This window comes from Pogoniulus pusillus, chromosome 20, assembly GCF_015220805.1.
Source record: "Pogoniulus pusillus isolate bPogPus1 chromosome 20, bPogPus1.pri, whole genome shotgun sequence".
Classification (NCBI taxonomy): Eukaryota; Metazoa; Chordata; class Aves; order Piciformes; family Lybiidae; genus Pogoniulus; species Pogoniulus pusillus.
The window spans coordinates 13,311,915-13,327,500 of NC_087283.1; the positions used below are offsets into that span (position 1 = coordinate 13,311,915).

The 15,586-nt window shown below is 41.0% G+C and overlaps 2 long non-coding RNA genes across 2 annotated transcripts in view; one reads left to right on the forward strand and one right to left on the reverse strand.

Annotated features, from left to right (window-relative positions):
* The window catches only part of LOC135184471 (uncharacterized), a 61,100-nt gene that overhangs the window by 13,482 nt on the left and 32,032 nt on the right, over positions 1 to 15,586 (forward strand). The window lies entirely within an intron of this gene.
* Positions 591 to 4,681, reverse strand: LOC135184220 (uncharacterized). The gene is made up of 3 exons (XR_010305916.1): positions 4,552 to 4,681; positions 3,869 to 4,067; positions 591 to 1,347 (listed from the first exon to the last, which is right to left on the reverse strand). It is a non-coding gene; the product is annotated as an uncharacterized LOC135184220 (long non-coding RNA).

Consider the following 15,586-nt stretch of genomic DNA (forward strand, 5'->3'; position numbering starts at 1 on the left):
CTGTAATATGCTATAATAATAACTTGAAATTCACAGATTTAGTAAAGATTCCTGAGGGAAGTGCCAGCTACTGGAATATCTTTAGAATGTCAACATAAAAGGCAAAAACACAATCACACTGAACTCTGTTAAAGATACTAATGGTTCCATAGCACACCCAGACAGTGAGTCCTGCAAAGGACACCTGCCACATGCCGTAGCCCAAAGGTGTGGGAAGGGCAACGTCCAAGTACACCTCAGATAGACATACAGGTAAGAGTTCTGCTGGTAAAGCTGAAACAGTTGACCTGCTGTCATCTGAAAAGATGCTACATGCTCACGAAAAGTGCACAGCAGATTCCAGAGCTCCTTTTGGATAAAACAATTTACTGCCAAATCTTGACTGAAATAACTGTGACGTAAAGCCAGCATAGATGTCTATTCCATAGGGACCTGTCTGACTGTATCAGTTTTTAATGTATCTTTCCATTAAATCAAAGATCCAAATGCTAAATCTGGCACTGAGGGACATCAAGGGAATTTGTGACATTCCTCAGAGGACTCAGTGTCCATAAACTAATGAATGGCTAAAACTGATCTCAGTGTTTCGTTTCTCATTTGTGACAAATATAATGTTGATGATATTTTATTTAAGTCTTTCATAACAACTTACTTGTGAAAATTTAACAAAATAGAAATTCCTCATGCAGAAATACACTGCAACAGATACTGGGATTATGTATACAAGTGACAACCGGGCACTGCAGAATGCCATCATATATCATGATTTAGAAGTTCAGATCTTTCAGCTCCTACTAAATACTGTCAAGCCCCAAGAACCAACTGAAAACAATGGAAAGATTTCTATTTGCTTTAAAAAGCAATGAATCAAATCCATGAAAATGAACAAAACCAGTAAAATTGCTGTTGCTCGGAATGGCTTCTAAATAAATATATAAACCATGTTTCTCACTGTGAATCTTCTAATTCTGGAAGGCACATAGCAAAACCAAGGCAAGGTGAAGATATATATTGGTAAGCTGTTAGTAATTCAGTCACATGCAGTAACACTGCAGAGCAGACAGTCTGTAATAAGTAAACTCCACAGTGTTCAGTTTGAATATAGACATGGAAATTCACTTCAGTTAAGTCTACCAGCAGACACTCACCTAAACCTCCTGGAGGGCATTTAACTGCAATTCCCACTTTGTCATCCTACCTTCAGGGGGGTGATTCCCTGCCAGCCCAGTAGAGCTGGCAGCCTTCTTGCCTGAGGACACGCCATCCTTCCCTTCCTGGTAAGCTGGAGGAAGACCAGCTCCTGTCCATCTGCAAGCCCTCGTAATGACCACAGTGGAGACCTGTTCCCTGTTTGGAAAGAAAAAAGTGTTTCTTACATGTTTTTTTTATACATAGCTGCCTTGAGAAAAACAGGGATGTTTCACATTTGTCATTTGAATGTGTTATTCACGTGCATTTTGGGGCGTCTAGGGTGCTGCCACCAGAGGACATTGGGAACCACAGGGGAAAGGAGAAAGAAGCATTACCTCAACAACATCCAAACTGTAAATGGGAATGGGCAGACTGGGGAGCTTTCTGCTGTTCATTCAATATACCGTGAAGTATCGAAAATCTCTTTTACATGCTTTTTTCCACCTCCCTTTTGAAAAGGATCAGAATTACTACCAAGAAGCTAATAACTTGCTCTGAACAGTGGTATTTGTTGAGGCATGCAGTTTCCAAATGGGAATTTAGGCTTGTTTTTATTCTTCACTTAACACTTCCCCTGCCCAGCACAGACATTTGTGCTGGTGTTGTTCAGACTATGACAACACACAGAAAGCACATGGCCTAGTAACTCCGACTTTAACAGACCCATGCCTTTTAACAATGCAATTGCAGAGGAATTTCCCCTAAACAAAGCCTAAATACAGAAGTGCCCATTGCAGTTAGCAGTAATTAATGTCTCCTCAAACTGCTACGTGCGTTATCCACAGCCGGAGGGGATCATGTGTAGTTGGGGGAGGGAGGGACACCTGCGTGCAATGGTGACCAGGCTTTCTGGCAGCATCCTCAGCAAGTGCGTTGTGAACAACGGCATCATGGCAGTGCAGCGTGAGCATATGAGCATTTGCTTCCCTACAAAATGTTACCAGAATCCCTGCTTCCCAAAAAATCTCACACAACACAACCCAAGCAGCAGGGGAGAAGCACTGAAAAACCCACAAGAATTGAATCTATTAGAAATATTCTCACTTGTCATGTTATGACCCACATAGGAAAACTTCTGAAAAAAGAACATTTCACACCCAAGGAAGGGTGGAGGTTTAACTGGCTCAATGTGGTGCCTTCCCAGTCCTTCCCAATGCATCAGCTGGGCATGTGCCCAACCTTCCACCAAGTGCCTCAAAGCCAGTCCCTTCAGCATCCTGCCAACCCAGGCTAGCCATGCCATAAAAGGTCTCTCTGCCTTTCCTCTGTGCCTGCGCACCATTCCCAGCCTTCCTTCTCCAAAGGAGGGTGACCACCATGGCAGTGTGATACCCGCTCACCCCAGTTATCCCCACTGCAGATTGCATTGACAATGCATTGGCTGGTAGGTCAGTATCAAAGTAGCAGTAAATACAGTGGAATTACATACATATGTATTTTGTAAGATAAATTAATAATTTCCCAAATGTAAATGTACTAAGGCACATTTTCACTTTGTGCTTTATGACACCTACAATAGCTTGGCCCAACAGATTAAGATTGACGTTTAAAAATTACTGAGAAGCCTTTTTCTCCTGTCATCCCTCTTCGCTGGTGAGCACTGAGTGTACACAATGAGGGCTTGAGGAGAGACCCTTAAACATTTGAATATAAGCCTTGTCTATAGGTAGGCCAGGGAAACACGGGTAGCCATATCCTGTTAAAGTTAGAATCATGCTGTTTGAAGCCACAAATCGAGTGTATCTGCTGTTTGCATCTGAGCAAAGTTATAATAATAAGCCATAAGAAGAAAAAGCATAAAAAGAGAAAGATGCCTCTTCCAAACTTAGTGTATCATCACAGATCTGTTAACTCTATGTAAGAGGCAACCTAAGGGTATCAAGTTTAAAAAGCACGGAATCAATAAAAAGTCATTAAAAATCAATGTATGAACTGGTTTGCATGCCCTCAGCCATCACTTCTAGGCTCTAATGCTCTAATAATTCTCAATTGATATGCACAGAATATGCCAATTTAAATTTATTGAAGTACTTCAAATTTTTAAGTGCCTAACATTGGAAAAGATTGGCTTTACGGGGCCAAGGCAGGGAAGAATAATCAGAAATGTTTAGAATGCCTTACATTTTCAGTAATTTGAAAGAGATTAAAGGACTAGACTTATGAAATTAACAATGATTTAAAAATCATTGGATCACTTGAAATTGCTAGAAATGCTTGAACCACAAGTAATATTGGTAGTTAGCACATATGCAATGAAAGAGGTCTATTCTTACATCGATGCACAGATGAAAGCTCTGATGACATGGGACTGTTCTACATGTATGCCAAAAAAGAAAGGGAACCACTTGCACATACACAGAATACAAAGCAATTCTGAGTGCAAGACAAATCCTTACTACTGACAATCTCCAAAGTCTTTCTGGATTAAACTCATTTCAAACCGCAATATAATTTGAAATTGACCCTCTGGTTAGACAGAAACTCTGGTTGGTGGTAATTTTTGCTTCTGGTAGACAATAAAGCGTTTTACAAAAGACTCTTGTGCAGGCATCTGGAAGTACACAGAAATCCGCACTAGAGATCAAGCCATGGTTCTCATGCAGGGAGCAGATGGGAGCTATGAGGAAGGCTGCAGATTCAGACAGTGGGAGAAGTCTGACCCCTTGGAAACACTGACCTGTCATTCAGGCTCTACTGATTCAGGATTTTCACCTTTGGTTTTAGAATTGTTCCGTAATAACTGTAGATACTAGGATATTTGCATATCCAAAAGCCTACCGCTGGAAGGCTTTTGAACACAGCACCTCCTGTGTTTCTTGAAAGCAAATGCCTGGCTGCATTTACTGTTTCTTCGTATTCACTCCTGGAAAATATACCTAGAGGGGAAAATTTAAGAAGTGGTCTTAGCAGCTCAGTGCAGCCAAGAGAAAAGCAGGAGAAAACAAGGCATTTAAAAGGGTTAAGGTAAAATAATAAACTGTTATTAAGCCTATTTAACAGCTTTAAAACATCATTGTTTATGGCACGATAGAGCTTGGCTTTTTTATGGATGATTCCTCTGCACATTTACTTATTCTACTACTATTTAACAATGCCATGAATCTCTGCTTTAAACCATTTTGGTAATGTACTGATTTAATCTGAATCTGCTAACCCTACTATTGGAATAATGTTGCTACAAAACAGAGGTTAACACTTCATAACTTCCAACCACAAGCAAAAAGGCTAAAATTTTATGAGGGCACTCAAAAATAATACCCTTTTTATTAAGTATAAAATATACAGAATTAATCTCAGGGCTTCATTTAGTATTTACTTGGAAGATGGAAGGCACTGTAAAAACCATCTCCATTTTCTCACCTCTGTTCCTAAACGGCCAGTAGCTGCTTCTGCCTTTCTCCTGGAGAAGACCATGCAGCGGTGCAGGCAAGGGACCAGCCCTTGCTGTGCTGATGACACAGCCTCCATAGTCAGTTCTTGAATTCAGGACCACAAGCTGCACTCAAACAACCAAGACATAACAGAGCAGTCTTCTATTAATGTTACAAAAATTCTAGCAGGAGTAAACAATCAACATTTTATGGATTTTGGTTTATAATTTACCTTCTTTCACAACACTATTACTTACTATGACTTCTCTGCAATTCTTTCTCTGGACATCATCATGCACTTGCTGGATCTTAGCTGAGAAAAGAAAGGAAAGATAAAAACATCAAAATTTCATCCAGTGAGACACTTTATCAAGAAAATTCAACAAGAAACTGGTTGTTACCTGCGGATTACAACTGGTTTGTTAGTTAATGGCTAGAGGCAAAGCCAAGGCCAGTTAATGCTCCAGCTGTCCAGCCATTAACTGCAGTAAAGACTGATTTTGAGGAGGTTATTGCTGTGATAAAATATCCTCAAAAGATTATAACAGCAATAGTGTACAGGAAAAAAAAGTATTAGTGGCTATAGTGTGACTGAATGGCTGCATTTGAAAAATTGGTCATTCCCTGGCGGTTCATAACCGATTTTCCACCAGTCAAAAAGCAAGTTGTGCTCTGTTAGGTTTATTGTACAAGGCAATAAAAATATTGGCCAGGTTAAATTGTCAGCGTGTTATGACATTAACCATTCTTTTATTGTGCTTAATTTAAGTGTTACCATGATTCATTATGGAAAGACACTGTCCTTTGCAAGTAAACAGGCATTGCAGCACTGAGAACAGATAGCAATAATAAATCTGAATGCAAAATTAAATCTCACTTGATGATTCTCCCCTCCCCCCCTCCTTTCATAATGATCACCTTTTTTCTCTCTCTTTCTAGATATACCTCAGAATTCTTGGCTATTTAGTTTGCAAGATTGTCTTCCAAAGTTTGCATTATTGATGTGATGCCTGGCAGCAGTACTCTAGTTAAGAGTGTGACAGCATTTCCATTAAAAAAACCTTTTTGATGGTTAACTTGGCCATCAAAAGTCGCCTTGTGTTTCATTTGGCATGCGGATTCACAGACCTTAGTGCAGATCTGAACCATGTGAGCTGTTCCTCCCTCTCACTCTGTTGGTTGAGGTCAGAAATGTGCACAGAAAAATGTGCACATGCAATTGCTGCGCACCAGATTCTGTTAATCTGGACCTGTTTGTATTAAATTACAGGGAAATATTCAAAGTCCTGCAGATTTCTATGTTAATTTGCATGCTTTTATCATAAAGGCTATGTGCTATCATAGTAATCTTAATACACATTGACAGACTACACCATAACCACTCCAAAAAGCCATTAGAGTTTATTTTTATAAATGTATAATAAGAATTCTAGGCAGATTCAGCTTTGCATGAGTCCATTTGTTTTATTATTATTCACTGACACCTGTAACAGAAGTGGAGCCATTGAACTTTACATGGGTAAAGCATTAGACTCAAGTTTTCAACAGAGCCTGGAGCAGTTAGGCTGAAAGTCTTACTAAAATTTAGTGGTTACCTAATTCTAAGACATTGCTTTAAAGATTCACATCTAAACTATCCAATGAACAAATTTTACACTGATCTACTACTGGTATCACTGGCATCCTGGCTCCACAAAAAATATCTGGGGTTTTACCATAGTTTCAGTTTCCTCCTTGCCCTGTGAACACTTGCTGCTATGCCAGTGAGCGCTGGCAATGATGATGAGGGATTTTACAGGAGTCAATGACGGTACAATTCATCTCACCATAACAAGGCTTGCAGGAGTCCTTAAGAAGCTGCCTGCCACATGGTCCCTGTACACTGGGCCAGTCTTGCAATTTCTTAGGCATTCTTCAGGGACTGCTTGGTTGTGTCCAGAATTTCAAAGGTAGCATCAGAATAGCCTCTAACAGCAGATCTGCATACAGCCTCCCTCAGAGCCTGCTGCATAAGTACTGAAGGGACATGAGCCAGTGCTGTTGGCAACACCAACAGAAAACAGCAGTGGGCACACCAAAATGACCAGGAAGGTATAACAGGTACACACTGAGTGTGATTTCTCAAAGCCAGGACTCAGAATCAGTGAAGCTCACTTCTCAGTACTGAAATATTCCTCAGATGAGATGACTTGATGATACAAAAATATATTGCTGTAGACAAAAGCTTCTGCATATGTGTTCACAAACACACACATACAACTAGAATACATACATTTGAGGGGGGTTATATCACAGAATGTTAGGGGTTGAAGGGGACCTCTAGAGATCATCAAGTCCAATCACCTTGCCAAAGCAGGATCAGCTAGGGCAGGCTGCACAGGAATGCATCCAGGTACGTTTTGAAAGTCTCTGGGGGAGACTCCACAATCTCTTTGGGCAGCCTGTTCCAGTGCTCCATCGCTCTGGCCATAAAGAAGCTTTTCCTTGTGTGAGGTGGATCCTCATGTGTTCTAGTGTGTGCCTGTGGTTCCTTGTCCTATTGTGGGGCACCACCAAAAAGAGACCATCACCTTCATCTTGACACCCACCCCTCAGATATGTATAGATGTTGATAAGATCCCCTCTCAGCCTTCTCGTCTCCAGACTAAACAGCCCAAATTCCCTCAGTCTTTCTTCATAGGAGAGATGTTCAAGTTCCACAGTCATCTTCATAGCTCTCTCCTGGTATATGTATTTTTATATAGATATGAAATAAATGTATTAACTATGTATAAGATAGGTGCACATATAGATATACATTTACATACACATGGATGTGTGTTCAGAAGTAGACAGGGATTCCCAAAGGACTCAACATATGCCAATTATCAGAAGCCCTTCAAGCAGGTCCTGGTAATGCCACTTTAATCATGGCATCACTTTCGAACAGAGGGTTAAGTGACTTGTCCAATGCCATACAGCAAATCAAGGGAAAAGCCAGGAACAGCTCATCTAAGCTGTAGTTCAGCCTGCTGGCCTAATCACAGCCTAAACCTGTGTCATGTTGCCCCATACAGCCAACCACATCCTCTCCTTAAAGTCCAGCCAGTAACAAGTCAGCTCTGGTGTAAGCCATGCTACCATGCATAATCGACTCACAGCCTATGAATGAAATGCATGTCTCATTAGGTCCACAAAAAAGCTAAACCCCCAAAATATAGTTTAGAAGGGTTTCCAATGCATCTGATGCCATAGGCATCACAGCTCTGTTTCTGGACTTAGCAGCTGCTGCTCCAAGGCTTGGGCCAACTATCGCTGCCAAAGGATACTCAGATGAAACTGGAACATGGAGAAAAGAGTTACTCGTCATCTTTGATGTTGGAACTTCAAGGGAAGTGTGGGCTCCTCTCCCAGCCATCAGCATGCTCAGACATCATCCCTACCTTGATGTTTGGCCTGCTGTTGCTGTGGCTTGGTTTGATTTTAAGCACTGATTGGTCCAAAAGGGTTATAAGCATGGCACACTAAATTACTGCCCAAAATGAGAGTGTGCAAGTATCTTTATGTGTCTGCTCTCTCTCAGATTCCAGCCCTTTCCAGATGAAGTTACAAATAGACTATTTAATTTTCTTTTTTTTTTCTTTTTACTCTTAAATATGACCTTTTGAGACAAAGTAATTCCAGAGGGCTTCCAGATGATTTGCCATTATTTCAGTGCTCACTGCAAACAGGCACTTCTAGTGTGAAGGGAAGAAGTCTTCAGGGCAAGGACCATCATATTCAGTATTGCAAGGAACACAGATCTTACCCAAGGACACTGAGTTCGGCTGTTATGTTACCAAAAAATGCAAGAGGATTTCTTGTGTAGATCATGATTAACTTGGTTTTAGCACTGTATTTTCAACAACATTCACAGAATGTTAGGAGTTGGAAGGGACCTCCAGAGATCCTGAGGTCCAACCCTCCTGCCAAAGCAGGATCATCTAGGGCAGGCCACATGGGAACACATCCAGGTTGGGTTTGAAAGTCTCTGGAGCAGACTCCACAACCTCCAGTACTCCTCACCCTCAGAATAAAGAAGTTTCTCCTCACATTGAGGTGGAACTTCCTGTGTTCTAGCTTATATCCATTATTCCTTGTTCTGTTACCAGGTGCTACTGAAAGGAACCTGTCCCATTCCTCTTGACACCCATCCCTCAGATATTTATAGACATTAGTAAGATCCCTGCTCAGCCTTCTCTTCTCCGGACTAAAAGTCCTAGTTCCCTCAGTCTTTCTTCATAGGAGTGATGTTCAAGTCCCTTAATCATCCTTGTAGCTCTTCACTGGATTATCTCCAGTAGATTCCCTTAGTAAAATCCATGTTGGCTACTCCTGATAACCTTCTTTTCTTTCACATGGTTAGAGATGCTTTCCAGAATGAGCTGCTCCATCACCTTACCAGGGATGGAGGTGAGGCTGACCGGTCTGTAGCTGCCTGGGTCTTCCTTCTTTTGAAGACTGAAGTAACAGTGACTTTTTCTTTGCAGCAGTTGGTTTGCCTCTGGGCTGGGAATCCCTGTGTCCCTAAAGAGGGAGACACAGTGCGCTCACAATTTACAAATGAGCACATGCACTGACACCTGCACCAAAGTTGTTCCCTCTATCTTCTCAATTCAAGCAATTTCCTTACACTGCCCACCAATAAAGACAGACTTGTTTTCAAAATACTTTGTGAAATCTATATTAGACAGAAAGTCTTGGAGTTCTTTTCTCCTTTCAAAAGCAAAGAGTCAGGCTCATAGTCAAAATCACCTTCAACCAAACCCCCACTGTCAGACAAGAGCATCATTGTGGGTTTTGGATTGATGAACTACTGTATTTTAGTTTTCCTGCCAAAGCAACATGGGTCTCATCAGCAGGAAAGAGAATAGAGTGAGACAGAGAAGAGAGGCAGCACAACACACTACACCTATGCAAGGGCTGCCAACAGAAAAAAGGGCACTCTCTCGAAGGGCAAAGACACAGATGTATTCGAAGGACAGGCAAAGGCGTGCGAGAGGAGAGAACAGAGACATGTTAACAGGGAATGCTTCTGGAGGTTTTTGTAAAGAGAAAATGCTGGTGAGAGCCAAGCAAAAACAATGGCAAGTTTTATCATGCACTCACCAAGGTGGCAGAATCAGTTTCAACAATTTTCTAGCAAGTGGCCCACGGCACAGTGACGGTTTTGAGCAACACAGTAGATGGACAAGTCTGAAGGAAGTGAGTTTGAGGGCCAAAGACTCATGCAGCTCTTCCCATGTCTATGCATGTTTTGACATGAACTTTTGTTTTTTAATTGTAACGTTTGTGGCAATGACCTCATCAGGTACCAGCTTCCATCTTGTGGGTCTGTGATTCTCCCTGTCTTCTTTTCCATCCTGCTGAAACATTAGACAGCAGTGTTTCCTGCCTCAGGCTACATCCCCTGCCCCCTTTGAAGAGGCTCTTCCTTTGCCCTGTGCTCTCCCTAGCCCAGCCTCTATTGAGGTCTCACCGGCACCAAGAGCACTATGACTGCCTCCGCAAGTGCCTGCTTGCACTATGCCCTGGGCTTGTGCTTCTAAACCTGTGTGTTGGCCTTCATTCACATCATTAAAGCAGAAGAACAAAAGAGAAACAGGTACTACAGGAGAAGCCATCCCTCTATTTACTAAAACGGCTTAATTGTGCCCAACATTGTATCTTTATAACAGATCTACTTGTATGACAGCCCTTACATATCAGCATTCAGTGCCCTTAAAAACAAGGTTTAGAGGAACTTCATTTTAGTACCTGCCATTCTCGCACATGTGGATGTACACCCATGTGCACACACACACATGTAAGTAGGTACTTTCAGAGGGAGAGGGATTTAAGATTGAAAACTTATTTTAACTTATTTTAACTTTGATTTAAGACTTAAAGAGTTTAAGCCAGATTTATTTTGGGTGATAAGTATTTGTACGTCTAAGGGATAAATATTTTCTTGTAGTTTAACATCTCTTCCCTTTGATTTTCTCACACATGTTGTATTTATCTAACAGAGTACAAATACCAAAACAATGGAAGATCCAGGATTAACTCAGCAAATGCCATTAGATTTTGTGCAGGCATAGTATAAAAATGGCACAAAAAAAACTTTGAATTCTTAAGGATCATTTCCAGTGATTCATTTTCAAAACTAAGGGATTTTAAATACTTGAAAAATTCAATATATTTCACAAAGTCATTACATTTTGTACAGCTCTGAAATAATGCCAATTTTGGAACTTAATTTGTTAAAATGATAATAAACGAGAAGGCTGTCACTTGACAGAGGGAAAACTAGCTCTTTTTTCTGTTATCTGTTTTGCTGTAAGGTTAATTCTTTATATTTTATATTTAAATTAATTCGGATTTCTTTCATAATAGGGGCTTACTATATTATGGAATTAGTAAAGAAATGGGCAAAAAAGGCAGGAAGAGAATGAGGGGGAGGGAAGAGGGTAGGAAGAGATCAATTAAATAATTTTTTGTCAAAAATCAGATATGCACATATTTTAGTTTGGAGAGCATATGCTGCTCTTGATGTGGATCCAAAACCGAGGCAGTGCGTTGAACAAAATAAAACCAGCTCTGTAATTATTAGCAGAGACATATTTGTGAGGGCCATTTCCTGTAGAAAATGCCACTTCTATTTTCTTTCCTCTATCCTACTTGAATCCCCTTAGCAGAGAAGAGAAGGAAGAGACAAAGTTAGCATGCGTTTAAGTAATAAGCCATGACCAGTATCAGGCTTTTTATGAATTACTACACGCCTTGGAAAGTCCTGGAGGCACTGAGGCCTGCCAGAGCAGATGGTAGGTCTTCTCCTCTTGTATTGGCCACATTCACAAGTTTCAAAGAAAGCATGAGTAGCAAGCCAAAGTTGCCAGTGGATGCAATCTATAATCACTTTTTGTCCTGGATCAAGGCAAAGAAATCTAAGCAGAGCATGAAGGTATCTGGGACAGCAGAAGCTATGAGTGAAGTGCAAAGGCATCATCTGCCATGCTAAGGCACAAAATAATTCCGGTTTCATTAGCAGGTTGCTCAAAGATACTGTAACCTACAGAAATGAACACAGCACAAGGTGACAGAAATAAAGCTTGCCCTATTTCTCTATAAAGACATGGAAAAGCTATGGTGGGGGCAAGGGGTGATGGAAGCAAGCTGATGACTCAATCTTGATTTGAGAACTGCTGGCCTTCTTACCGTTGGTTGTATTTTCTACACCAGAGCTAAAGAAAGAAGAGACATGACTAGCTTAACAGATAATCAAAAGAAAAGTAATTACTTCAGGGACTATTTTTGGGATAGGGAAGTGGGGGAAAGACAACAAGAAAGTCACTATTCACTAGAATAAGAATAAAGCCATTTAGCAAACCAGGGACATACACCATTTCTTGGTGATTAAAAGGCCAAATTAAGTTTCAGAGATTGCAAATATGTGCTTGTAACAGTGTCTGGAAGACCATTTCCAAGCTCTTAAAACTCATCCAAAAATTGCCTTTTAAGTTTTGCAAACTTGTATGAACAGAAATGCCCATAGCCAGCTAGTAGAACTAAAGCATATTTTCTCCCTAGCTATTGTTTTGTGCTGTTTGCTGAAATTTCCTTCTCTTGCTGTCCTGTTTCTCTTTAAGACAGGAAGTAGGAGGATCAAGAGTTTTTATACAGCCTGATGACCCCTCATCGGGGCACATAAATGTGACCCTGAAAAGAGTTACCAGGAACACTAAGAAATTAGTCAGACACATACAGTAACTTATTTGACACTACCCCTTCCCATCAGTATGCCACCATAGTGCTGTCTGTATCAACTGTACCTAAGAGATGCCACAGGAGATGCTTGCATGCCATGATGCTACTCTCATCCCTTGAGTGGTCTACAAAATGCAAATGGTAACTTGCCAAGAAGAATCCAGGACAGCTCTTTTGTGGAACCTCCACTTTCAAGGTTCAAACGCCTCCCAGTAAGGTAGATGGAGAGGTGTACTCACCTCTGCACGTGTATTCACTTCATGTATTTTGTCTCCAATGAGGAAAAAATATCCAAATGGCCAAAAGAACTGAAAGTATTTCTATCTGCATAGTGGCTTAATCCACAGGGCTCTATAGGGCCCAGAGGGATCCTTGCTAGATCTGAGATTATGTCAGTACAGAAAAAAACTTTTCACCAAGGAAAACTCTGTATAGGAAGGAAAATGAGAGAACACTTCTGCTGCAATCAAACTGCTCCAGAAACGTGGAAAACAGCTCTTAAAAGGTGAGGATTTTAAAATTGCCATCCAGCCCATTTTCATACTTTCTAAAATGCAATTTCATATTATTTTCATTTACATGAGAACATCCAACAACTCCAGTAGGCTCAGGAGGCCACTGCATTAGTCATGGTGCAAATACACACAAAGACATGACCACCGCCCAGAGAACTTTTTATCAGCTCCTAGTTAACCTCCTCTTGATCCTTGAAGCCAGAATAATCAATAGGTCTCTGTTCTGACTTTTAATTCATTCAGCTAGGGGAGGAGACCTTATTTGGAAAAAAAAAAAAGAATATGACTCCCAAACTCTCTTCTGTATGGGACAGCACTCCAGCAAAACCAAAAAACTGGCTCTGCCGAATCACTCTTGCACTAAATAACCAACTCTCCTTATACAGCATCTGCTCTGTGAGAGGACTTTCATTTGTTTTTGCTATCATGAATAGTCAAGAATTCAGTATCACATGAATGGAAACCTTCTAGAAAACTTAAGTGTGCTTATCGTGCCTTGATGAATGGCTTCCTGTTATACTGTTATAAAATACAGTGATATAGCTCTAACTTTACTGTGATTAACCCCCATGCCCAGAGTTGACAGGAATATTCTCCACCCTGAAGAAAATCTCTGTTGACACACTGGCTAAAAAAGCTGGGATTTTCAAAAGGCCCATTGACTCTCAGTGTAAATTCAACTCTTAATGCACCTTAGGCACGTCTGAACATCAACATTCTAAACTCATCTCTGTACAAGTAGTGTATCTAAATCCAAATTGAATGGGTAGAACCCCCCCTATGGCAGTTTAACCCATAACGCCTTCCTCTACTCTCTGTTACAATCTAAGGATTGCTTTTGTTTGAGGAAAGGAGGCAAGAAAACACTCCTCACGAGCACTCTCAGCGGTTCCACGGAGGACAGAGCTGGCTGCATGCATTGCTGGATGAGTACTTTGGAAGCTTAGCACAGGAGAAATAGGATGACATCAAGGGCAGTGACTGGGTAAGTGTAAGAGCAGGTATGAAAAGAGAGAGGTGGTGTAATTAAGGGATGAATTGAAGTAGTGGTGCCCCATGGATTTTAGATAATAGATGTCATTAAGGGTGATTCAGAAGATTGAATTGTACAACACAAATCAGTGTGGAAGCCGTGGAATAAACCAGGTAGAGAGAAGCATCACTTCTCTACTTATGGCAGAGAAGTGTTGGTGTGCTTTGTGCGCTGCCATCTCTAAAAGGGACTGAGCTAACAAGAGAGATGATTAGTTTTCTAGGGGCAGAGGTTAAGGATGTTAGCGAGAGGGTTGATATGTTATAGTCAAGAGAACTGGGAATGAATCCTGTATTTGTGCATGTGGAAATTAAATGATAACAGAAAGGCAGTGAGAGATGTTTTAAAAGAGGTTGGGACTTGAAAGGAGAGAAAACTAGATTTTTGGTGTCGTTCTAGTTCTTCATATAAAAATTCCTAGTTCTTCATATAAAAATTCCTAAGTAAATCCTGGCAAACTTGCCCATGCAAATGGCTTTTTGGCTGCTACCATTTGCAAATGTTAGATTAAGACAGCAAAATCTAACTGGCTTCAGCTTTGACTTACTGCGGAATACTGCGGAGAAGGCTGGGGGACACAGGGACAGACCGCACATTACATGATTTTGAGGCCAATCTCATTTTATAGAGCACCTTTGTTCTCCAAGCTAAATAAAATGGGTTGCAGGCAGTGCATGAGACATCAGCAGGGAAGTCAGTGGCAGCCCACGACAGCTATCGTGTGCTCAGCAATGTGTGTTATATCATGGACATCAACATAATTTATAAGAGCAAGGTAATTGTTGGCTAGAAAACTGCAATAATCACCTTCCTTTTCTGAGAAGGTTTTATTGTCTCCAGCATCTGTTGTCTGAGATTTGGGCCAAAGCTTCCACTTGCCTCTCTTCTTGAATCTGCAATGGCTTAGCACAGCCACCGCAAGTTATTTGGCCTCTGAAGGTAGCAGAGCAGGTACAGTGGCTGAAAACCTCTCACTCCTTAAGTATGCTGATCCTCTACTGACATCATCCTTCAAAGCATGCCATTAGCACCGAATGTGGCTACCAGCTGTGCAGCTGCAGCCCAGGACCTGCGTGGCACTTCCCAGTGTTGCGCAGCAGTTCTGACATCAGGGCCAAGGAATATGAAGGAGAAGCAGAACGGTTTCTGTGTAGTCTCAGGCTTAAGACCTTACTCAGATATGTCTGAAAGAAGCTGCAAGATGCCCTGCCAGTAGCCCTTCAGTGAATCAGAGAAATGTTAAGTATTTTAAGGTAGTTGATGAGCCAGCTTGGTAGTCTCAGCTCTGAACAGCTAGCCATTCCTTAGCTTGTCATTCTCTTCTGTCATCACCTCTAGCACGAAAAGCCACCAAGACAAAACTACAAGTTGTCCATTTGCTTCTTTTGTGATTCTGTTTGCCAGGCAAAGAGAACTCTGGGGAAGAGATGTTTTAGTGCTTTGTGCAACTACATAGCCTATATAGGAACTATGTAGACTATATAGGAACTTATGAAACGGGGAAAAGAAAGCTTGACAAAAATCTAAGTCAGAATTTAACCTCAGAGATAAGAATGTTTTGTTTAGCAAATGATGGAAAGATAGGAAAAAGGTAGCACACCTGCAAAACGCGATACTGAAGTAATCAAAAGAAATAACATGGTGCAGAAGTAGGCAGAAGGGGGAAAATAAAAGTAATAAAAGCTTTAAATCTTGCTTTGATCTTTAATGCT